This window comes from Lissotriton helveticus, chromosome 8 (genome assembly GCF_964261635.1).
Source record: "Lissotriton helveticus chromosome 8, aLisHel1.1, whole genome shotgun sequence".
Classification (NCBI taxonomy): domain Eukaryota; kingdom Metazoa; phylum Chordata; class Amphibia; order Caudata; family Salamandridae; genus Lissotriton; species Lissotriton helveticus.
Genome location: NC_136069.1, coordinates 156214443 through 156240525, shown reverse-complemented (window position 1 = coordinate 156240525; position 26083 = coordinate 156214443). Strand labels below are relative to the sequence as shown.

At 49.3% G+C, this 26083-nt stretch overlaps 1 long non-coding RNA gene across 2 annotated transcripts in view; it reads right to left on the bottom strand.

The window, feature by feature from the left end:
• LOC144771522 (uncharacterized) overlaps window positions 1-26083 on the bottom strand; it is a 531127-nt gene that overhangs the window by 427730 nt on the left and 77314 nt on the right. For both annotated transcript variants that reach the window (XR_013599324.1, XR_013599325.1), the window contains exon 2: window positions 14991-15190. This is a non-coding gene — a long non-coding RNA (uncharacterized LOC144771522). The remainder of the gene's footprint in view (window positions 1-14990; window positions 15191-26083) is intronic.

Here is a 26083-nt window from a genome sequence, read left to right as displayed (position 1 = left end):
GAGGCATCAATGACAGCAGGGAGGCAGGGGAGTGAGGAATGCATGGGGTTCAGGTAGGAGGCATCAATGGCAGCAGGGAGGCAGGGGAGTGAGGGATGCACGGGGTTTAGGTATGAGGCATCAATGGCAGCAGGGAGGCAGTGGAGTGAGGGATGCACGGGGTTCAGGTATGAGGCATCAATGGCAGCAGGGAGGCAGGGGAGTGAGGGATGCATGGGGTTCAGGTAGGAGGCATCAAGAGCAGCAGGGAGGCAGGTGAGTGAGGGATGCATGGGGTTCAGGTAGGAGGCATCAATGACAGCAGGGAGGCAGGGGAGTGAGGTATGCATGGGGTTCAGGTATGAGGCATCAATGGCAGCAGGGAGGCAGGGGAGTGAGGGATGCATGGGGTTCAGGTAGGAGGCATCAAGAGCAGCAGGGAGGCAGGTGAGTGAGGGATGCATGGGGTTCAGGTAGGAGGCATCAATGACAGCAGGGAGGCAGGGGAGTGAGGTATGCATGGGGTTCAGGTAGGAGGCATCAAGGGCAGCAGGGAGGCAGGGGAGTGAGGGATGCATGGGGTTCAGGTAGGAGGCATCAATGGCAGCAGGGAGGCAGGGGAGTGAGGGATGCACGGGGATTAGGTATGAGGCATCAATGGCAGCAAGGAGGCAGGGCAGTGAGGTATGCATGGGGTTCAGGTATGAGGCATCAATGGCAGCAGGGAGGCAGGGGAGTGAGGGATGCATGGGGTTCAGGTAGGAGGCATCAATGGCAGCAGGGAAACAGGGGAGTGAGGGATGCACAGGGTTTAGGTAGGAGGCATCAAGGGCAGCAGGGAGGCAGGGGAGTGAAGGATGCATGGGGTTCAGGTATGAGGCATCAATGGCAGCAGGGAGGCAGGGGAGTGAGGGATGCACTGGGTTTAGGTATGAGGCATCAATGGCAGCAGGGAGGCAGGGGAGTGAGGGATGCATGGGGTTCAGGTATGAGGCATCAATGGCAGCAGGGAGGCAGGGGAGTGAGGGATGCATGGGGTTCAGGTAGGAGGCATCAAGGGCAGAAGGGAGGCAGGGGAGTGAAGGATGCATGGGGTTCAGGTATGAGGCATCAATGGCAGCAGGGAGGCAGGGGAGTGAGGGATGCACTGGGTTTAGGTATGAGGCATCAATGGCAGCAGGGAGGCAGGGGAGTGAGGTATGCACGGGGTTCAGGTAGGAGGCATCAAGAGCAGCAGGGAGGCAGGTGAGTGAGGGATGCATGGGGTTCAGGTAGGAGGCATCAATGACAGCAGGGAGGCAGGGGAGTGAGGGATGCACTGGGTTTAGGTAGGAGGCATCAAGGGCAGCAGGGAGGCAGGGGAGTGAGGGATGCATGGGGTTCAGGTATGAGGCATCAATGGCAGCAGGGAGGCAGGGGAGTGAGGGATGCATGGGGTTCAGGTAGGAGGCATCAAGGGCAGCAGGGAGGCAGGGGAGTGAAGGATGCATGGGGTTCAGGTATGAGACATCAATGGCAGCAGGGAGGCAGGGGAGTGAGGGATGCACTGGGTTTAGGTATGAGGCATCAATGGCAGCAGGGAGGCAGGGGAGTGAGGTATGCACGGGGTTCAGGTAGGAGGCATCAAGAGCAGCAGGGAGGCAGGTGAGTGAGGGATGCATGGGGTTCAGGTAGGAGGCATCAATGACAGCAGGGAGGCAGGGGAGTGAGGGATGCATGGGGTTCAGGTCGGAGGCATCAATGGCAGCAGGGAGGCAGGGGAGTGAGGGATGCACTGGGTTCAGGTATGAGGCATCAATGGCAGCAGGGAGGCAGGGGAGTGAGGGATGCACGGGGTTTAGGTATGAGGCAGGGCAGTGAGGTATGCATGAGGTTCAGGTAGGAGGCATCAAGAGCAGCAGGGAGGCAGGTGAGTGAGGGATGCATGGGGTTCAGGTAGGAGGCATCAATGACAGCAGGGAGGCAGGGGAGTGAGGGATGCATGGGGTTCAGGTAGGAGGCATTAAGGGCAGCAGGGAGGCAGGGGAGTGAGGGATGCACGGGGTTTAGGTATGAGGCATCAATGGCAGCAGGGAGGCAGGGGAGTGAGGGATGCATGGGGTTCAGGTAGGAGGCATTAAGGGCAGCAGGGAGGCAGGGAGGCAGGGAAGTGAGGGATGCACGGGGTTTAGGTATGAGGCATCAATGGCAGCAGGGAGGCAGGGGAGTGAGGTATGCATGGGGTTCAGGTAGGAGGCATCAAGAGCAGCAGGGAGGCAGGTGAGTGAGGGATGCATGGGGTTCAGGTAGGAGGCATCAATGACAGCAGGGAGGCAGGGGAGTGAGGGATGAATGGGGTTCAGGTAGGAGGCATCAAGGGCAGCAGGGAGGCAGGGGAGTGAAGGATGCATGGGGTTCAGGTAGGAGGCATCAAGAGCAGCAGGGAGGCAGGTGAGTGAGGGATGCATGGGGTTCAGGTAGGAGGCAGCAAGAGCAGCAGGGAGGCAGGTGAGTGAGGGATGCATGGGGTTCAGGTAGGAGGCATCAATGACAGCAGGGAGGCCGGGGAGTGAGGGATGCACAGGGTTCAGGTAGGAGGCATCAAGGGCAGCAGGGAGACAGGGGAGTGAAGGATGCATGGGGTTTAGGTAGGAGGCATCAATGGCAGCAGGGAGGCAGGGGAGTGAGGGATGCACGGGGTTCAGGTATGAGGCATCAATGGCAGCAGGGAGGCAGGGGAGTGAGGGATGCATGGGGATCAGGTAGGAGGCATCAATGGCAGCTGGGAAACAGGGGAGTGAGGGATGCATGGGGTTCAGGTAGGAGGCATCAATGGCAGCAGGGAAACAGTGGAGTGAGGGATGCACTGGGTTCAGGTATGAGGCATCAATGGCAGCAGGGGAGTGAGGGATGCATGGGGTTCAGGTAGGAGGCATCAATGGCAGCAGGGAGGCAGGGGAGTGAGGGATGCACGGGGTTTAGGTATGAGGCATCAATGGCAGCAATGAGGCAGGGCAGTGAGGTATGCATGGGGTTCAGGTAGGAGGCATCAAGAGCAGCAGGGAGGCAGGTGAGTGAGGGATGCATGGGGTTCAGGTAGGAGGCATCAATGACAGCAGGGAGGCAGGGGAGTGAGGGATGCATGGGGTTCAGGTAGGAGGCGTCAAGGGCAGCAGGGAGGCAGGGTAGTGAGGGATGCATGGGGTTCAGGTAGGAGGCGTCAAGGGCAGCAGGGAGGCAGGGGAGTGAGGGATGCACAGGGTTCAGGTAGGAGGCGTCCAGGGCAGCAGAGAGGCAGGGGAGTGAGGGATGCATGGGGTTCAGGTAGGAGGCATCAATGACAGCAGGGAGGCAGGGGAGTGAGGGATGCATGGGGTTCAGGTAGGAGGCATCAAGGGCAGCAGGGAGGCAGGGGAGTGAGGGATGCATGGGGTTCAGGTAGGAGGCATCAATGGCAGCAGGGAGGCAGGGGAGTGAGGGATGCACGGGGTTTAGGTATGAGGCATCAATGGCAGCAGGGAGGCAGGGGAGTGAGGGATGCACAGGGTTTAGGTATGAGGCATCAATGGCAGCAGGGAGGCAGGGCAGTGAGGTATGCACGGGGTTCAGGTAGGAGGCATCAAGGGCAGCAGGGAGGCAGGGGAGTGAGGGATGCACAGGGTTCAGGTAGGAGGCGTCAAGGGCAGCAGGGAGGCAGGGGAGTGAGGGGTGCACGGGGTTCAGGTAGGAGGCGTCAAGGGCAGCAGGGAGGCAGGGGAGTGAGGGATGCACAGGGTTCAGGTAGGAGGCATGAAGGGCAGCGGGGAGTGGGGGATGCACGGGGTTCAGGTAGGAGGCATTTAGGACAGCAGGGAGGCAGGGGAGTGAGGGATGCACGGGGTTCAGGTAGGAGGCGTCAAGGGCAGCAGGGAGGCAGGGGAGTGAGGGATGCACGGGGTTCAGGTAGGAGACGTCAAGGGCAGCAGGGAGGCAGGGGAGTGAGGGATGCATGGGGTTCAGGTAGGAGGCGTCAAGGGCAGCAGGGAGGCAGGGGAGTGAGGGATGCACAGGGTTCAGGTAGGAGGCATCAATGGCAGCGGGGAGTGGGGGATGCACGGGGTTCAGGTAGGAGGCATTAAGGACAGCAGGGAGGCAGGGGAGTGAGGGATGCACGGGTTCAGGTAGGAGGTATTAAGGACAGCAGGGAGGCAGGGGAGTGAGGGATGCACGGGTTCAGGTAGGAGGTATTAAGGACAGCAGGGAGGCAGGGGAGTGAGGGATGCACGGGGTTCAGGTAGGAGGAATCAATGGCAACAGGGAGGCAGGGGTGAGGGATGCACGGGGTTTAAGTAGGAGGCATCAAGGGCACCAGGTAGGCAGGGGAGTGAGGGATGCACTGGGTTCAGGTAGAAGGCGTCAAGGGCAGCAGGGAGGCAGGGGAGTGAGGTAAGCACTGGGTTCAGGTAGGAGGCATGAAGGGCAGCGGGGAGTGGGGGATGCACGGGGTTCAGGTAGGAGGCATCAATGGCAGCGGGGAGTGGGGGATGCACGGGGTTCAGGTAGGAGGCATCAATGGCAGCGGGGAGTGGGGGATAAACGGGGTTCAGGTAGGAGGCATTAAGGGCAGCAGGGAGGCACAGGAGTTCAGAGAGGAAACAGGGGCCGCCAGGGGCACTGGGTATGCACATGGTACAGAGATCCAACAAGGGCAGAGATGAAGTATGAAGGGCGTTGAGGAGGCACAGGGGGCAGCAGTGAGGCCTGGGCCCATAATCTAGGCAGAGGAGTGGAAGGGGTGTGAGGTTGCACGGGGAACGGAACAGCTCCGATGGGAATCACAAGTGACCAACTACAAATACCTGATACTGGATCCATTGACTGTCACGTGTGTTTCTGGAGATCCACTCGGCTGCTATGGTGACAGCGCCTGCCGAGACTGGAAGTGCTTATTGTTGCCTCCTTGCATCTGTCGGTCTCAGTTGTCATCTTATTTTTGACAGTAAAGATGCCCCTTGTTTTCTCTGCTGAGCATAGGGAGTCCGTTGTTAGACATTCTTCTGTCAGGGTCGATTCAAGTAGCAACTTTTTGCAAGTCATCAATTGGAACTTTCACCGGGAAGGAGGTCTGGTGGCGAGAGGCAGCACAAACGGGGCACATGCTAATAGGACCAGTGGATCCACAGTCAAAGAGAGTGAAGATCAGACGGAGAGGTGAGGGGGCAGCGGTGGAGAGCCAGAAGAAAAGAGAATAAATGTCAGAAACAAAATGGAAGGCTGAGTAGAGGGTCAGGGGCGTAAGGCAACAGCTCGATCAGAGGTACAGGAACAGGGTAATGATATTAAAGAGCAATAGGTTTGGACGGAGGGTTACATACAGTTCTATTCTAGGCTGGCAACCAATTTAAACCGGGTGGTAGAGGGATGGGGTGGACGGCTGTCAGATTTTAAGGACAACTAAGAGCCGTCTAAATGATTTACATTGATCCTGGATTAACTAAAAATCAGACCCGGCCTTCCTAGACCGACGTTGGGCACCCATGTCTTATCCAGCTACAGAGTAAGGCTGGTTATATTCGAGAAAACAAAAAGCAGCGTTAGACTTTCAAGTCTGAAACCATTTTACACTTAGTCTTCTAAGGCACAATGGTTTATAAGACCATATGGTTCCCCTCCAGAGACAGTGGTTGTCTGCAAGCGAAGCTGCGCATTCCTGTGACAAAGACTTCAAATACGAGCATTCGGTAGCGATGGCGGCACAAAGAGGCCCCTGTGGGGGATGCAGGCCATGTAAAGAGCTGCTAAATTACAGCGTATCAAACCCGCAGGATGCAGGAACTGAACTAATGATAGCTTTTAACCTAACAGTTTGTTAATCACATTTGATTTTGAGGCCGATGTTTCTGGCGAGAATGTTTCCCCTATCGGTTTGTGAGACAATCTTTCAGGTTTTCCTAGTGCTTTGTTTGACCTCACTTTGAAGTTCTGTATCCGAGCACATTCCCTTATTAGTCACTATACCCAGATCCCCCCATTACATACCTCGAGTCTGTGGGATTCACGGCATTAGCAGAGGGTCCTCTTAAAAAGTAAAAGAAAGGAGGACCTGAGAGCCATGGAGGGAGCAGAGCTAAAGACACCTGTGAGCGCTCAAATGACGCTGCTTCCCTTTACCAAGGAGGCCATGCAATACAGCAATGGAGCCAAGTACTGTAGCTCGGGAAACAAATACTGTCTGCAGATCGGGTTCAGCTGCCTCCTTCCCTATGGCCTGCTGTGGAGAGACAAGCATGCAGGAAGACGCCACATCTCCCTCCATGATCCGCCGGCCTAAAGGTCTTGGAAAGTGACTGGTAGGACAGGTGTTGTATCGGCTAACTCACCTTCACGAGACAGCAGGCTCCGGCGCTGGGCTGCATCTGAGGCGCACCGAGCTCGTGCCTGCGGTGGGGCAGCACGGACGGCAATCTCCGTGAAGGCTCAGAGCAGCTCCCAACAGCCACCGTCATGTATAATGCACAGCACCCCTGGCGAGCCTGTGACCCTTCTGCAGGCAAGAGACATTGAGTCCGGAAGGCAAACAGCACGTCAGGTTGCAGGCCCTGCTGCGAACGCGCAGTCCCTGACGCACACCCGGTCCCATCAACTGCGTATGATGGCAAGGCATGAAGGCCAAAGTTCGCACTGCTACATTTTTTTTATTTTAGCATTACCAGCTCTGCTGTCTGAGAATGAAAACAAGAATGAAACGTACCGGACTCCAAAGGTGTGGGGGGAGGTGGGGCCTTGCTGCTCCGGGGTTTTTCACTGCTCAGTGCCCAGCAGCCGGCCTGGTTCCTCCTCTGCGGCGATGCCTCGCTCCTACCTCAGACGCAGCTTCCCCCTGACGGTCTCGGACCTGTCCCCAGTGGCCGGCTGTGGAATTGCAGTTCACTGATCATGCTACGCAACCGCATTTTGTTTTAAATACAGGTATTTTCAGCTTCCCCTGTTCTGCCGTTTTAGTGAGCATGCATGTCGTTTGCACAGGCTTTGGGCGGGTCTCCGGCATAATTAAGCATAATTAACCAGCAGGAACACAGCCCGCCGGCGAACTGCTGCACGCGCACCAGCGCGAGACACCGCAAAAACGATCCCGTTCACCAGGTTCAGGCGTGAGAAGTGCACGAGGTTGGAGTGCTCGAGACGCCGCCGTGAGCGTGCACGCAAGCAGAGGAGGATCGCCGGAGAAGACATGGAGCCTGATGCCGATGCCAACACTGACCTGCTGCGGAGGGAGAGGGACACGCGGAAAGGGCCCGGTGAGTGGGGGTGTGTGGTATTGGGGGGGGGGGAGAAATGTGTGTGTGCATGTGTCTGAGTGTGCCGCTTAGTTGTAAGGGGGGGGTGTCTCTGCGCTCCTGTGTGTGCGCGTGATTGAGAAGCGAGAGGCTGACTTGCTGTGCACAGTTGGAGCAAGAGATGTGCACGGCTGGGGGGGGGCGGGGCTGGGCGTGCGCGCCCACGGTGTAAAATCCATGCGTGTGCACAGCCCTGTCTCCCTTCAGAGGCAACTCAATAGCAATAGGTCGAGAGAGCTCGACCTAAAAATCCCTAGTATTCGATACCTTCTATAATATGAGCCTGACATAACCAGAGAGGCTATTATCCGAGCTCATCTATAAAGGGAGTGCTGCCATTATTTGACAGTGCACAATATGTCACCAAAGGGACAAGTGGATTTAGTTACAGGACAAGTAGAGTTATGAAGCTACCTGTTCCATGGACAAGTAGATATTTTATTAGATTCCACACCCCTGCTATGTGTTTTGGATGTATTTGGATATTGCTGAAAATGTCTTGCTGGCTCTGCTGCGTGCTGCTCGAGAAGGAAACTGACAGTTATGTTATGTTATGTTATGTTATTAGTTCATTTTTATAGCGCACGGCTACTCAAAAAGAGTGTCCCGGCGCTTTTATTGGAGAAGGCAAAAGACAGCTGCAACATAATAACATAACACCAAATAAAAGACTAAAAGAGCAGTGAGCCAGGAGTTCAAGAGAGAACGGCTACTGAATAAAAAGCCACGTTTTAAGGCCCTTCCTAAAAGCCAGCAAGCTAGTGGCTCCCCGCAGGGCCAGCGGCAAAGAATTCCATAGCTGAGATGCCAGCAATCCAAAAGAGCGCCCGCCAAGGCGCGCTTTCTTTACCCGAGGGACAACAGCAAGGTGCAGGGATTCCGACCTCAAAGACCTGGTCGGATGATAAAAGACCAGTCTCTTTTGGAGGTACTTAGCTCCCTCCTTGTGAAGAGCTTTATAGACCAAGGTCAGAGCCTTAAAGGCGATCCTCTTGCGAATGGGCAACCAATGTAACGTTACCAGCAAGCCCGAGGCACTAGAGCGCCTACTAAGGCCGAAGATTGCCCTGGCCGCGGCGTTCTGCACCACTTGAAGGCGCTGCAGCAAGTACTCTGGAAGGCCCAGGTAGAGAATGTTGGAATAATCCAACCTGGACCCAATCAGAGCCTGAACTGTCAGCGTCCTATGTTCCACGGATAACAAAGGAAGGAACCTCCGCAGCATCCTAAGGATGCCAAAGCACATGCCCGACACCCCCAGGATCTGAGATTTCAGGGTTAACCTGTTATCCAACTTCACCCCTAGATTCTTTGCAACCTGAGAGGAGCAGGATGGAGGGAACATATCCCGTGGCCACCAAGTCTGCCAGTCAGGTTCGGTGTCACACCCAAAGAAAAGTACTTCGGACTTGTCGGAATTGCACTTAAGGCTGTTTAGATGGAACCAATGAAAAACAGCCCCAAGGCAATCCCGAATACTCTCCCCATCAAAGTCGCCTCCTCTCGTACAAGAGAAGAGGAGCTGGGTGTCATCCGCATAGGATACGATCTGGGCACCATGCGACTCCACCAGTGCCGCCAACGGGGTCATAATGATGTTAAAGAGGGTCGGGCTCAAAATAGAGCCCTGAGGGACCCCGACTCCCAAAGGCGGCATCACGGCGGAATCAGGCGGGGCCCAGATCGTTTGCCGGCGGCCGGCAAGAAAGGAAGAAAACCAGTCGAACACCGTCCCCCGTATGCCTATCTCGCGAAGTCTTGCGAGAAGACCATCATGGGGAACGGTGTCAAAAGCCGCCGACAGGTCTAACATCACCAGCATGACTTTGCCCCCAGAGTCCAGAACCCCTTTAATGGTTTCCGAAACCTCCAGGAGCGCAGTCTCCGTGCTAAGATGGGGACGAAAGCCCGATTGGGTGGCGTGCAAGATCTCATTAGATTCAAGGAAATTGGAAAGCACGCCTTGAACGTGCTTTTCCAGAATCTTCGTGAGGGCCGGCAGCAGGGAGATGGGCCTATAATTGACTGGGGCCTTCGGGTCTAGGCCAGATTTTTTAAGCAAGGGAATCACCATCGCCTGCTTCCAGGTTTGCGGGACCACACCTAGCCTCAGTGAAAGATTCAAAAGCGGATTAGCCAACGGGTTGATCACCTCCGCGACTTTCGCTAGAAATTTAGCCGGGCATGGGTCAAGGGGAGAACCCGATTTTAAATTGCCCATTAGAGCCAGGGAGTCCGGAGCAGAGATTGAAGGAAACACACTCAACGTCGCCCTAGGCCCGGCCTCTGGCAGTGTGGTGATGTCACGTTCAGTTTGGCCCACCGATATTGGTACCAGGAATGACTCCTGGATGCGTTGGATCTTGCTCGTAAAGAAGTCAGCCAGATCCGCAGCCCAGGTACCAGATGGTTTTTGGTCTGAGGTGTTCGACCAAGGTGAGGTGAATTCTCTCACGATGGAGAATATCTCCTTGCAGGAGTTGGAAGCAGCATCAATTCTCCTGGCTAGATACGCTTTTTTTTCCAGGCGAATGTCCCGGTGATAAGCCTTGACCACCGTTTTATAGGTCAGCTTGGCAACAGTGTCATATTGTGCCCCCCAAGCTCTTTCGGCTACCTTGCACTGCTGCCGCGTAGCCGACAGTGCAGCGGTAAACCAAGGCGCAGAGACCCGTTTCGGTGTCGGGCGAGATGTTACTTCCGGGGCAAGATCGTTTAGCCTGTCCAAAAACCAATCCTGCATGGTCTGCAAATCCCTGTCTAGATCGCCAGAAAGGAGGCAGGGATGGGCCACAGCTGCTTGCGCCAGCATCTCTGGGGTTACTCGATGGAATGCCCTATGGACACGACCCTGTTGATGTGCCGGAGTAGGCACTGACTTACCTATGCCCTTGATCACAAATTTGGCAAGGAAGTGGTCTGACCAAAGGACAGGAGTAACCTCTATACCCTCAAGAGGGACAGACGAGAAAACTTCCCATCATACGCACTATGATCCCATGGTCTTTTCGTGTGCCAGGATGAACTATGCTAGATATTTTCCTGTATACTATGGCAAAACGACATTACTTGCAGTGAAACATCCAGAGATACATTACAACTTAATCAACGGATGCTTTCCAGATCAACTGTCAGATGTTAAATCGGTTTGGACGAATTCCGGTCAATCAAGCGATAGAGGTAACAGTCAACAAAGGCACACAGACTCCAGGCAGTACCACAAGGTTCAACCTCATGACATGTGCTGTGTAAAGATATTATATGACGGCTGAACACAGAAGCATTTTTTACCGTCAGATAAGGTAAATAGTTCATAAAAACAGATCAGTCTTACTCATGCAGACCTATATAAGTCACACATTGAAAAAGACAAAGATAGAGTTACAAGAGCTGTTAGTCTGGTTCAGAGCTGGATAACGCCATTTGTTGGGCCACCTCATCTAATTAGTCTCTCCACTGCAAAAAAGGAATTGCAAGACATAGTATCCCACATAATGAAGGTACATGAAATAGGTGAACAGTGTTATACAGACTTCAAACTTGAGCGACTTGAGAATAATCGACCTATTAAGATGTTTCATGACCAAATGAAAATGAACAAACTAAAAACCTTCACAACGATCCACAGACACCTACTCCAATTGGTAGATGGGGGAAGTTGGAAAAACATGAGGGAGCACAGCAGGGCCTGATGGGTGGAGCCGAGATGTCTGGTGGGGATGTGAAAGCAGAGGTGGTGGTTGAGGTATGCCGGTCCAGCGTTGTGGAGGACTCTGTAGGCATGCATGAGGAGTTTGTGGGTGATCCTTTTGTTGACTGGAAGACAGTGGATGTCTCTCAGGTGGTCGGTAATGTGGCTGCGGTGAGGGATGTTCAGGATGCGTCTAGCAGAGGCGTTTTGGATGTTTTGCAGGTTCTTTTGGAGTTTTTTCATGGTGCTGGCGTAGAGTGCATTGCGGTAGTCGAGTCCGCTGTTGACAAGTGCATGGGTGACTGTTTTCCTTGTCACAATGGAGATCCACTTGAAGATCTTTCGGATCAGGTGAAGAGTGTGGAAGCAGGAGGACAAGATTGCTTTGGGTCCAGGATGATGCTGAGGTTTCGAGCATGGTCTGTAGGTGTAGGGTCTGAGTGGTGTTGGCCACCAAGAGTCATCCCAGGATTAGGGGCTGGGACCCAGGATGAGGACTTCAGTCTTGTCTGAGTTGAGCTTGAGGCAACTGTCCTACATCCGGGTAGCTACTGCCTTCATTCTGCTGCGGAAGTTGTTCTTGGTGGCTATAGGTTCATAGGAGAGGGAAAGGATCAGCTGGGTGTCATCGGCGTAGGAGACGATGTTGAGACTGTGGTTTCTGACAATGGTTGTAAGAAGGCGATGTAGATGGTGAAAAGGGTTGGATTTAGGTAGGACCCTATGGCACTCCGCAGCTGTTTCTGTGGGTCCTGAGAGTGAAGGTGGAAGTCTGACTCTCTGTGTTGTTACAATTAATATTCATAATTATTATAAAATAATATTGAATTTAACCAATCCTATGGAATTTGTTTTATTTTTCCACATATTATGATGATTTTTGTATGCTATTTATCTTAAATATGTAAACCATTATTTTTTTCGACTATTGTGGCTAATCCAATAAAATGAGACAAAAGGCAAAGAGTGATGAATTTCTATCACATATTTTTCCATCTCTATGCATCCATACCTTGCAAAAAAATAATGATCGAATCCTTGGCCCCAGAGTGGTACCAATGGCCTAAATTTGTGGTCCTGGATCATGGCCCAAGAAGAGGCAAACAAGCATATATAGATACATGTACAACACATGACTCTTGCTTAACAGAAACACTCATAACTATACAAAATCACTTAATAAACAAATAAATGCATGAATAAAACAAAACCTCAGGTGCTTGAACAAACCGTGCATGTACCTTTATTTAAGGAACAGTGAATAATTGCTGTCATAGCCCCTTCAAATAAACAAATGATGCCATGCAGCCTTCATATTTCCTGCAAATTAACTTTTTCTAATTATCTAGTGACTCATTAATAAAATGTTTTCACATGCTGTCAATATTCCAAAGCAAAGCAAACTATTTCAATTACTTACCGGTAGTTACATTACTCCTAGTCTTAATCCTTCACTTGAATTCAGAACCAATGAGGCTTCCTTGCTTCTGCAGACCAAATCCCCAGCTATGTCTATCTTCAAAAGCCCCCCCCCCCACCAACACCACCTGTTTGTAAATAAGCTCAGCACACAGAACAACTCAGTTGGAGGTACACATGGTCTGTTTGTCACCGTCATTGCCCCTATGTGCCTTGGGCCAGCTCCCCACCTAGCCCCGGGGGACTCAGTAGGCATGCACAAGTAGAGGTCCTCGATCTCTTGCTCCTTCTGTGCCTTACTGACTTGCAATGTTTTTGTCTTTTTGGTGGTTTTCACTAGGAGGTGGTGTGAGCAGCATGCCCACTGCCAAGCTAATTGACATAGCTCAAAGAAATTTCCTGTATATTCCAGGACAGCCCCACAAAGGGGGTCAGCCTGACCAGGCCCACCCTGGCTGGTGTCAGGATGGGAGTGTCTTGCTGGTTGTTGCTGTGAGGAGGGAATTTCATGGGAGGAGTGGGCTATAGTGCAGGAAATTGAGTGGACATGTTCAGTTTGGTCATTAGGTCTCGTCCTATATTAGTCGGGGATGAAGGAAAGTACAGCTGATTCCTAGCCCTTTTGCCTCTTATTTCCAGCTCAAAGGATTCTGTGAAGGGGATACCTACCACCGAGCATGAGACCCATTGTATGGTTACAGTGTTCTTTGATAGGGGGTCTGTCCCCTCCCATAGGCATGACCTGGTTGCCCCCGTGTCTAGTAGAAAGTTGTGAGTTGTCCCATTGATCAGCATCATGACCACGGAAGCCTGGGGTGGCCAGTAGTGGGTGTGTATCTTTTGGCACACTGTTGGTCCATGCCGTGACTATTCCTGTACCTTCACCCTCGCTGTCGGATCCTGGGGGACTGTAGTTCTCTTCCTCACTATCCCTAGCAATCCCTAGCAATGGTATTGTTTAAACCTGCTATTTGGTTCCCGGCTGCTCGTGGAGTGTATGGTTTTTAGGCTAAAATGGCGGATGGGGGGTCAAACTTGGGGGGGGATTCTAGCACCGTACTGCGATGAGGCTAAAATTGTCTCGGTTTGCCAATCTTGCAACCTCCGTGCCCTATTTCTAATGGTTTGCTGCCCAGGAGGGGGCCTTTCATCCCCCTCGACCGGCGGATTAGTGTGACCCAGTACAGGAACGGCAAGGATGGCAGGCATTAGAGATAGTGCCTGTGTATGGTGAGGGAGGTGCGGACACCTTGCTTGCGGGTTCTGGGCAGAATCGTAGGTCGAGCCACCTTGAAGATGGCCCATAGTTCTAACAGTGCTCCCCTTGCAGTTGTTCTCTTTCCAATGTATTTGGTCCGTACGCGGACCCTTGTTTATTCTATTATGTTGGTGTCAAATGTTTGCATATGATTTAAAGGAGAATCCGTTATGGGGTTGGGAACTTTTTGAGAGCTAGTACACTTCTAACATAACAAGGCTTTAAAACAAACTTAAATACTACTCTGATTGTGAGGAAAATATGTACAAGGAATTATGCCAGCAATACCTACTTTTACTATGAGTTCAGCTTAGGGAAAGGACACATCAAACAAACTTAGTATATATAAACACATATGAAAAATAACATGTATGAAAGTGCCTTGGTTAACTCAAAAACATTATGAATTGTACTTTTAGCAGTAGAATATCAGAATTTAAACAATGACAACTGTTTCATATACACATTGCATCATTAACTGGACATATCATTTCACGCAAAACACAGTTGCATTAATTTACCAGTACAACAACATCAAAAACTGAATGAATTGAAAAAAATCACAATGGAAATGGAAGTAAAGAGACAAAAAAAAGTCTTTGTCAAAAATCCTTAGCCTACTCCTAGCGTATGCCGCTCAATGACATGGGGAGTCTCTGCATGGTGCATGGAGCAAAGTGAGCCAGATAGTCTGTCAATATCGTCTTGGGGACCAAGAGAGCAACAAGTTACGCGGAGAAGAAGGAACAGCTCAAAACTAAAGGATTTCCTTGACCATGCATAAGCGGCACCTTACTCTCCAAGGTCCAACTTTTTCCCAAACATCCAAATTACACCATGTATCACACCCAGGGGTCATGTTACTCCCAGTCGTCCATGCGAATAGCACCTCTCACTTCTTTCAGGTACTGCCAGTGTTAGGAAACCGTTAGCACTAAGAAAACTCCTTTAGGCTATAAAATAAGATTAAGATGCTGGCTCTATATCACACCCATTGCCTATGCGTACCTTCCGTATCACACCCAGGGATCAAGAGTGCCCTCTGTGTCTCTCCAAGCGGTTCAAGCGGTCCATGTATCACACTTAGAGACAAGAGTACCCTCTGCATCACTCCTGGTGGTGCAAGCGACTAAACAACTGTCCCCTTCCTAGCATGCTGACTATCAAAGAAAGGTGACCTCTGTGAGATTGCCTCAAAGGCTGCCATGTGACTACTCAGCTCGGACACATAAACTAGGTAATATGTCAAATTTCTGTAGAGGGTGGGTGCTCAGGTTAGATTTTTACGCTTCTTCCTAGTTTGCCATACGCCAAATGCTGGGATTAACGATCATATGTAGTCTCTTACCCACTGACGACGGCTTCAGGACGGACCTCTGCCGAGTGGATTCAGCAGAACTTCCAATCAATTGTGGCACCTGCTCAGCGATCTTGTTGTGCAGATTTGAATACGTACGGGTGGGGTCCTGTTCCTTCGGCAGTAGTTGGGCTCGAAGAACCAACCTCTCCTGCCTGGCTTGCCAAACTGTTGCTTGAATATGAATTTACCTTGAGAAAATGAGAGACAAGAGGCATTTTGCAAACCAGGAACAGCTAATTTAATTAAACGCAGCAGCCAGTAGAGCAGCCAGCACACAGTCGGGTCTGAATACTGTCTCAACGCAGATTGGTTTCTAACATCAGTTTTTACATTACATGAAGCATCATTAAAAAAATTACGCATTTCTTTGGAGACAGAAAATTGGGCTTAGTCACGGGGCCATAAATCTGGTAGTTTGGTAAGAAGCACAGGTAAGCCTTGACCTTGTGTGGACACAATGCAGGGCTAGAGGGTATGTATCTAGATGTCCGGCATGTGGTACGCCTGATCACTGCTTGCAATGTGCATTCTGTGTTTTGATTGGCGGTGTGTTCCTAACTTAGTGTAGCATCTGACTTTATGGTGTTTTTGGAAACACAAGGCCCTCCAGCCAAATGAGTTCTATTGGGGCCAATCTCCTTACACCATTCTGGTGTGGCTGCCTATCAGTGGGATCAATACGATTTTTCCTGTTCGCTCATTTGTCTAAGGGTCGTGTGATCCCCACCTGTGATCTGTCAATGAGTTGCTTCAGGCCGGAGTCGCATGGCTTGTCTGACCATGTATTTTTGACTCGGGATTGAGGTGAGGTCATATTGCATGAATTCAACAATGGAGATGCAAGTTTGTTATTATATGTACGTGTTAGACCTGGCATCCTTGGTGTGGTTTTCCCTGACTTTTTGCCTCTACCCTCTGTGTTTTTGATGTTGTGCTGGATTTCGTTTTTGCTGGCTTAGATGCTTTCGGGACTTTGCCACTGCTGATCAGTGTCAAAATGCAAGTGCTCCCAGTGTAAATTGTTATTGTGATTGGTTCTCCCTGATTGACATATTTGTTTTACCAGTAGGCCCCTAGTAAAGTACACTAAGTGTGCCAGGGCGGGTAAATCAAATGCTACTAGTGGGTTTCAGCTCCGGTTGTGCCACCCCCATGAGTAGCCCAGAAAAAAGGTCTCAGGCCTGCGACCGCAGTGCCTGTGCGTAGTTTGTTAACTGCCATGTCCACTTGGCAAGTGTACCCACTTGCCAGGCCTTACCCTTTCCTTTTCTTACACATAGGACACCCCTATGGTAGGCCCAAGGTACCGACTGGGCAGGGTGCAGTGTATGTGAAAGGTAGTACATGTACTGGTGTGTGTAACATGTCCTGATAGTGAAATACTGCCAATTTCGTTTTTCACTACTGAAAGGCTATCTTGCCAATAGGACAGAATGGGGAATGTTTTGTAACATTTTACAGGCATATCTTCCCATAGGGATAAGATGAAAAAAATGAGCATAGTGCCCCTGAACTCAGAATTTAATAACACATTGTTGCAATGTAGAAATGTACTTTGTATGGTAAGAAGATCCAGTAGACGTTGGTATTCTTAAGTTAGTATTTATTAATTATAATTAGGTAAAAAGAAGTTATAAGGAGTAAGGAATCAGGCCCCACCGGGAGCAGCATCCAGCTGCTCAGCCCACTCAATCAAACTGCTCACACATTTAAACCATGCACACAGTAACATTCCAATGACATCATACACACACAGGCTGAGTAGCAGGGAATGAGATGATCAGGATGTAACACACATCTTTTAGTAAAGATGGTTTTTAAATGATGTGTTTGAAAATAGCACTTTTAGAAGGTGGCTATTTTCTTGTTCAACCGTCCTATGTGCCTCTGCTTGCTTGTGGAGTGACAGGGGCTCTGGCTTTGGAGTGACAGGGGATTGGGAGTTGCAGTGGCTCCAGGAGTCTGGATGAGTGAGCACTAGGCTGAATGTGCCTGATCTGCATTTGGAGTGGTGGGAGGAGCAGCACCTGTACCTGAATAGGGCTGTGGCTGCCTTTCACTGCCCCCATGTGGTGTGTCTGATACCAAGGCCCACACTGACAAAGGATGTTGTTGTGCACTGGCAGAGTGCCAACAGAACTGGTTTGAACTGGGCTCAGAGCCCCTTGCACAAAGAGAACAAAGACATTTTGGGGTATAGGTATGAGACCTAAAACCCCTGAACTTTAGATTATTCCTGGAATTCAAGAGGAAACTCTGCCAAGGAGAAGAGCTGGAGAGACTGAGGAGAAATGTGGAGAAGTGTGGCTCACCGGTTAGAGGCGGCAGACCCAGAAGCAGAGGTCAGCCTGGGACAAGGGTTCAATTCCCGACGCGGCAGGGTACCGGACCAATGTCAGCGGGCTCGATAAATCTCGCCTCGGTACCTCTCTAACCATGGGTCCCACGCTGCAACTCTGGGCAATAGCTTGCTTAATCTCCACAACGGCCCCCTCGCTGCCGGGGATGCCTGGCTTCACCTTGGGGATGCCCAATAGGGACCATCTCACAGGGAAAGCCAGGATGGGTTCCCCAGCGGTACACAGCGCCAAGAAACCCCAGGGTGAACGTGCGCTCTACAAATACATCCTAACATAACATAACATAACAGAAATACTGCCCTTGCTGTGTGTCTGGGGTTGGCCTGCAGTTGCTGTTTCTGTCAAGGAAAGGAGAAGGACTTTGCTGTGTGCTGTGTCCCTTGCTTGAAGGAGATCTCCAAGGGCCTGAAGTGAGCTGGCCTCCTGTTCAGTAGTCTCAGGGGCACAAAGACTTCACCCCCAGCTCCCCTGAACTCTACTGTTGAGGTCTGACCTGCCTTGAGGTGCCTGTGCTAGTTTTGAGCCTCTGGAGGTTGTTGCTGCTGTTTGGGAGCTGGAAGAGAGAAGAAACTCAAAGAACTACAGTAACCGACGCATCGCTCTTCTTGCGGCTGTTTTTTCGACGCATCTTTACGGTGCTAGAAGAATTTCCACGCATCACCGCGCAACCTGGGAAAACTGTTGGAAGTTCTGACATCGCTGCAAGAATCGACGCATCGAGGGATCGCGGTTGAAGAGGACCAACGCAGCACCGTGCAATGCGCCAGATCGATCACCGAAGCATCCCGAAGATCCATACATTGCACCTGTGTGACACGCTTTCCCGACGAATCACCTGTGGACTGGAACCGGCACGAAGAATCGACGCATCACTCCCCATACAGACCGGAATCGACTCAACTCTTCCTCTGCATGCAGCGGGACTGACGCATCGGCGCCTTAGGGTCTTAGGAGTGTCGCATTTCTTTGTTTTACGACGCGGCTGCTGTTTGGCTTTTGGAACAGGTACTTCGTGTAAAAGTCACACTTCCATAGTTTTCTATGGTACAAGTTCTTGAAACCTTTTGAAAGTCATATTTGTAACTGTGTATGTTGGATTTTTGTCGTTTTGGTCTTAGATAAAGATATTTTAGATATTTAACCCGTTGACGCGGCGCGAATTCCGGCGCGGTGAAGGCAAAATAATGAGTGGGAGGGGTTCGGACAGCCCCCGGCCATCCTCTGCACACGCCCACTGTGACATTGGACGGCCAGGGGCCGTCTGACGCATGGAAAGGGTTAAATATATTTTATTTTTCTAAACTGGTGTGGTGTCCATTTGTGGTGTTTTCATTAAGTTACTGTGAGTGTTGGTACAAATACTTTACACATTGCTTTGGGATAAGTCTGTCTGCTCGTGCCAAGCTACCAAGGGGGAGATCACAGGTTATCTAATGTGTGTATCCCCTTACCCTGACTAAAAGCAAGGATCCGTATTTGAACAAAGGTACCTACCTCTGCCAACTAGAGACCCTATTTCTAACAGTACATATATCATGGTGTACATCAACATCGTATTTTCAATAGTAAGAAACCATAATGGCTAAATAACTTAGGAAAGCTTCATTTTCTCAATTCTCCCTTCCCCGTCTTTGTACTTACTTCACGAATGAGAAAAAGCTTCCTTAAGACAGTACCCAGTGCAAAAGCAAAGTACAATCCAAAAATCCAGACCAAAAGATTTGCACATGTCCCTCACTTACTTCAATGAGATTATATTCAAATGGCATGTCTTCGTAATGCTTTTCAATCATTCCATTATACAGCCGGATATCAGAAATAAAATATTTACCCACCAATGTAGTAAGGTGATAGTGTGCCAGAAATAAGGCTCGGACAATTTTCAGTAGGAACCTAGAACTGAAAACTATTGCAGACATCCAAATTGGGCACACCCCAAAATAGCACTGCCAAACGAAAGGTGAACATTCACAAGCCTGATTCAGCAGTACCTGACTAGCTGATCATAAACTAGACTAATCGGGAAACCCACTCTGGCAAAGTGTGAATTAACACATAACGCATTGATTAAACTCCGTAGCCAGTAAGTCAAAAGAGGCCATCACATTCAATACAACTCCACGAATAGCATTGGCAAAACAAGGTAGGATATTTGCTACTCATCCTAAAATAAACACTGACTTTGAAGGAGACCAGGGCCAATCTCAGAACTATTAAACCAGCCCACCCATGCAAACAGGAGGCCTACTCAGCACTGCCCGCCTCACTGCTACGTACCCCCTCACATGAGGAACGACCAAGTTAAATTTCGGATGACTTCTGAATTTGTGAGTATATAACCAGAACTTTGCAGAGAAAGGGAAAGCAGGCAGTACCTAACACTCCTCTTTTTTTGGCTTTACACATTTGAAATAGAGGTGATTGGAGATCATTAGACCTGCCATAGGACGTGCAGGGATTAAGATGAGCCTACCTTTTTTATACACACAAACTAAACACACACACACACAACAGTCATTTATATTAGTGTAGATGTATTAGGTCCTAACGTATTGTAGGAAAAGATGTAATTTATTTGTTATGAGTATAATGGAAACACTAGCAATAGCAAATAAAATTAGAGTTCAGAGAATACATATTCTCAACATTATAGGGCACTACTAATAATCATAGCTTACTTTAGCAAAGGTATACAAAATCAGGTTTAAAGAATAAAATAACTAACACCATAATGCATTCGTGGGATGCGTACCCTAAATGTGTTACCAATATGCTGAGCAGTGCTAACATTTCCCTAAAAACCTTGTTATGACCCACAGGATTTGGTCCAATAGCTTGGCAGGCATGTTCTTGGGAGTAGCATGTCTCCCAGGGTTGCATATCTTAGGGATATACCCTATGTCTAGGGATTTAGACCTCCTAGCCAAATAGCGCACGGTCTGAGTTCAATGTACTATGTATGCGGGGGCACTAGGTGGCGCACGACCATGATGGCAGCATGCCTGTGAGGCTCCAGCCCTACCAAGCAGGGATATATACTTTATCCTCATCCTGCATTGTAAATGTGAATACCTGAACTCACCGCGATATGCCCGAAGTGATGCTAATTCCTGAGATACCAGTTGCGTGGGTCCAGTCTGAAGTGCAGCTGAGAATACAATCATCGTAACTATAATGCGGACCGCCATGCCTTGCTCCGGAGCCTGAGGTGTGGGTGTCTTTGCTAGGAAACTCCGAGGCCGGGGAGGCGTGGAAGTTACTGATTAAGAAAGTGGGCATCGGTGATTTGCTTTCGTTGCCTTTTTCCCCCAGATAATGGATGCCGTGAGGTGGGTGCCTGCTCTGGGCATGTATGTGCGTCACATGGCACTTAGAAAAATGCAAAAATGTGCATTTTTCAAGGAATTTGCAAATTACCACCAACTTGAAGTTGGTGGTAATTTGTGATTCCTTAAGGACAATTTGCATTTTTTTTGCCTCTTACATTGCATTTAAGGAATCGCTAAATTTGCGATTCCTTAAATGCAATTGCAAAATAATGAATCGCAAATTTTGCGATTCCTTGGTTTGCACCAGATTTTCCTTAATACATACCATTTGGCAAATTTGCATTCACAAACGCTTAAATTCAGCGAATTTCGGAGTTTGTGAATGCAAATTTGCTTGATACATATGGTCCCTAGTTTCCTGCTCTGCCCGGTCGCTTTCAAAGCAGCTTTCGCGCCGGCATATTGGTTGCCTTACGGAAGTTCCTACCCCACTCTAGGTAAACCGATACCCACGGTTTATTGTTGTTTTTATTGAAACCGCCAATGCCTAGCGATCGCGGAGCTTCCGCACACTAACATTTATCCCCGCCTTCAATCACCCTCTTTAGGCTACCACGGTACGATTGACCGGTTTTCCAATGTCTAGCCCACCATTTTGAAATAGTCAGGTAAACACCTTTTTCCCTATGTTTATCTTATCTTTTAATACGCATTACGCCTTCATGCCATTTAATCGTGGCTTTTTCCAACTCTAGAGGAGTGCGGCTTCCCCTTGGCCACCAGTGCTTTCGAATCAGCCTGACTGCTTCGTTAAGTGTACTCCATTGATTTGTGTGTAAGTTTTCTTCCTTCTTGTTCAGGGCAACCTCGGAGTGTTTGCTGTGATAATATGTGATATCCCTTTTCGATGCATGACTGGACTACACAGTTGTGGCGTAACGAAACTTGAGGGGGCCCCCCTGCAAAGCACATGGAGGGGGCCCCCCTCGCCCCTGGTGTCCCAGTCCACCACCTACCACTTTGCCCTACCACAGGTCAAAATTCAGGACAGGAGGTCAAAATTCAGGACGTAACTTCGGGACAAAAGGTACGTTTTACAGACACATCAGAGGAGGTTGTGCAATAGTATATAAGTAAGCACATCCATATCCAAACATATTCAACCATTTGCAAACCTGTCCATGTATCCTTCCATCTATCATTTCACTCATCCATCCCTCTATCCACCCTTTCACTCATCCCTTCATTCTCCAGCCATCCACCCTTTCACCCTATCCATCTTTACACTCATCTACTCTTCCATCCATCCATCCACTCATCCATCCAGGCATTTACCCTTTCACCCATCCAGCCACCCTTTCACTTACTCATATATCCTCCCAGTCCCTCATCCTTCCACCAGTTCAGCCTTTCAGTCATGCATCCATCCTCCCTTTCTCTCTCTATCGACCCTGTCACTTAGCCATCCTTCCTTCCACTCATCCACCCACCCATCCATCTACTCATCCACTCATGAATCCATCCATTGACCCTATCACTCATCCATCCTTTCTCTCATCCCTTTATCCTTTCACTCTTTCACTCATCTATCCATCCTTTTGCCCATCTACCCTCCCTTTCACTTACTCATCCATCCTTACATCCACCCTTTCACTCATCCATCCATCCATTCACCCTTTCACATATCAATTCATCAATCCATCATTTCACTCATCCATCCACTCACTCGCTCATCATCCACCCTTTCACTCATCCATCCACCCTTTCACTCATCCATCCATCCTTTCACTCATCCATTCACCCTTTTATCCATCCATCTACCCTTGCACCCATACATTCATCTATTTACCTTTTCTCTAATCCATCCTTCCACTCACTCATCCATCCATCATCCTCTCTCATTATCCATCTATTCAACCTTTCATTTAACCATTCACCCTTTCACAAATCCATCCAGCCATCCACCCATCCCTTCACCCACTCACTTGTCCACTTTTTCATATTAATTATGAGCTGAGCCTTTGTCTGCAGAGTTGCAGACAGAAGAGGCCCATCAAGGACTTCACCATAGTTTCTAAAGCAAGGGGTGGGGTTCGGTGGGGGAGGGTTCACTATGCCTCTGCACATAGGCAATCTGGAAACTTGTCATGAGTCATGCATGATGCACAGTGCCAGGCCATTAGGTGACAGTGACATGGTGTTGTTTCTGGGGCTTTAAGTGGGATGAAAGATATTGAGGGTCTCTCCAAAGTGTGTGTGCGATGTAATTACGGACCTGGCTAAAAACACCTGAGCTAAAAATCTGTGCTTAGTATAGTGTACCACCCACCTCCCCTGGTGCTCTGCAGCTAAATTGAGTGCTGGTCTGACATGTTCACTTCTTCCTCTGACAGCCTTCTTGAGCATGAGATGTTTGAGGCCGGAATTTCTTCTCAAAATGTTGACCTCCTTCACCAAAGCAGGGGTAGGCTAAATTGAGACCTTTTAGGATAGTGCAAATTCTGCTCAAGATTGTCAATCGTGATTGCTCTCCCACTTATTTCCTCACTCAGGAGGTTGTATCTGTACAGTACTTGGAAGCATTCCTCCTCTTACAAAGATGGACAGATACTGCTTATGTCACCAATTTCTTTTCTGACCCATGTGGCACTGTTTTACTGATTTGGAACAATCCCTCTGTTTACCCCTGTTTTTTGTCTACACACACAAAGCACCTCACTGCTTCTCTCTATAGGTTTATGCTGTGTAACTGCCTATATATTTTAGTTTCCCTACCCCCCCCCCCTGACTGGACTACACATGACTGTAATGTAGACCATGCAGGTAAAGCTCTACCTTTTCCCCCTGACACTTTCCACTTTCCTTCTCCTTCTACCCACACTCTATCCAGACTTACAAACCTTTATAGCAGCAGTGGCTGCTCCACAGGGGGCGCCAGGGCGTTGGCCCACCACTCTGGCACGGTTTGCTTAGAATGTATATCTTTTACATGAAAACAAATGATTTCATGGATCGTTTATTTGAATGTAAAAGCTATAATATCACATTGCCAGCACCTGTGGCTCCACTGGCTGTATTGCGCATGTGTCAGGCAGGGGCTGACACAGTCCAGCCTCACACATTCACAATTAATATCTGACAGGCTTCACTGGCATAAGGCAATGAAGCATGCCAGAGAACAGTTTTTCAGGGCTTGCCTCTCATGCCCCTTCCTACCCTATCAGAAGTCGGAATAGAGAAATAAAGTGCACCTTGTTACCTGCTAAGAAGCTTGTGAGCCTGCCTCTGTAGTGCTGTTACTAGAAGCATCTGCAGGAGAGGCTTAAAAAAGAAGCAGATGGAAAACAACTTTTAGCACAATGCATGTGATCAGCGCACGGAACCATAACTCATTTTTTTAATAGAGGCCCCTGTGCCGAGCCCGAGGCAGGTCACACCGTCCGTGGTGTGTGCTCACTGTTTATAGGCTTGCTGCCTTGCCTCTGCTTCTGCTGAGACTAGTGAGGGGGCCCCTGGAGCGTGGGGGGGGGCCTGCAGGGGCCTGTGCTAATAACCCCTATAATTAAAGGTGAAATAGAGAAGTGTCACGTCACCATCCGTGGTGTAGGCGCGCACAGATTATAGACTTGGCTCTGCCGAGAGTGAGGTGGGGGCTGGAGCGTGGGGGCCCCGTGGGGGGCCCCCTGTGGGGGCCTGTGTTATTACACCCCTGTTATTTAATGTTTAAATAGAGGCTGTCACCGTTCCCTGCCATGTGCGCACTGATTAATTTAGACTTGCTGCCTTGCTTGCAGCAGTCTTCCTCTGCTGGGAGTATGGGGGGCCCTGGAGCGTGGGGCCCCTCTGAAGCATTGGGCCCCCCGCACTGCGGGGGCTGCGTGGGTCTGTGTTACGCCCCTGACAGTTGTCTTAGTATGCTGACATAACATACAGAGCCTCATTTATTTATCGCTTAGGGAACATTGTATATACATTTATACACATATATGTATGGCACTGTGGCCGTTTTTTGATATAGCCTTCAACCCTGCTCCACCGTGTTGTTTTGGATCCCCCTGTGGGACCAGTCTAACTATGTGTTTATGTGCCCCCCTCTTTAGGAAGCTTGCCCTACCCCTCCCCCGTCCTGAAGAAGACCCGCTTTGTAAGGCATACTTACCCTACAACCTACTGGGTCGAAACATAGACTACTACCCCCACACCAACTTCTACCCCTAGTGTGATTTACACTGCTGTCTACAGAAGTCTGGCTATGTAAAAAAATGTGAAACATTTGATGTACCGTCGCCTGGCTCCCCTGGGAAGCCAGCTGAAGAAATTTTTGCATGTTACTAAGTATGCTTGACCTTTGTCACATTCCTTATTTTTCAACACTTCCAATCACTTCACTTCCCCTTCCCCCCTCCCCTACCATTGGGCACTATAATTTTTTGTGAATTGATATATAAATGTAATGTACATTAAGATGTCTTTGAGCACTCTGTGATTAAATTACACTGTGTTCAAAAAAAAGAAAAAACCTTCGCTCATTATTCCTATCTGTCCTCCTGTTCTGGGACCCCTTTTCTCTGTATCGACGCAACATGAGTGGCAGTTGTAAACTGCCATTTTAACCAAGCAAAATGTAAACCTTTTACCAGACCTAAACCTTACTTTTTAATGCTTAGCCACCCTTAAGATAGGCACTCAAATGCCCACGGGCAGGGTGCATTGGCCCCAATTCACAAATGTAAACTGAGAGGAAAGTCAAACTTTACAACTTTTGGTATTCACCAATGGCATTTACTTCTTGTAAATGCCCTTTGTGAATACCAAAAGTCGTAAAGTCTGACTTTCGGTATTCACAAACAACATTTACGAGTAGTAAAGTTAGACTTTCCCCTCAGTTAACCTTTGTAAATTGGGGCCATTAAATTAAAAAAATAGGGCAAGTATATTTATTGATTTACATGCCCTGGCAGTAAAAAACCTGCAAAGTCATTTTTCACTGTGGTGTGGGTTGCTCTCTAATAGGAAAACACTGGGTTACATTATAACAAATTATAATGATTAATTTCAGTTTGGGGGTAGCTTGAAAAAATGGTTTAAGAGCTCATTCTAATAGTAAATTAAAATCCAATTTACTGGTCAAGTTGGATTTTATGCTACTATTTTGGAAAATTACATTTTTAGAAAATTATCATTTTCCTGTCTTGCCCAGAAGGGGCCTTTCTGCCAGTGTACAGGGTCACATGACTGATGGTTGCTCCCCTTTGGTGAGATGCAGGTTGTTCCCAGACATAGGAACAAGCATTTACAATGCAATGGTCTCGGCATCATTAAAGGTAGAGCTATTGGCATTGCTCATGACATTACTTTTTTTTCCTTTAAATCATAAATAAATGGCATTGTCATTTACATTGCCAATACACAGCAATCTGCACTCAACAGCACACAGCACTCTGCACTCAAC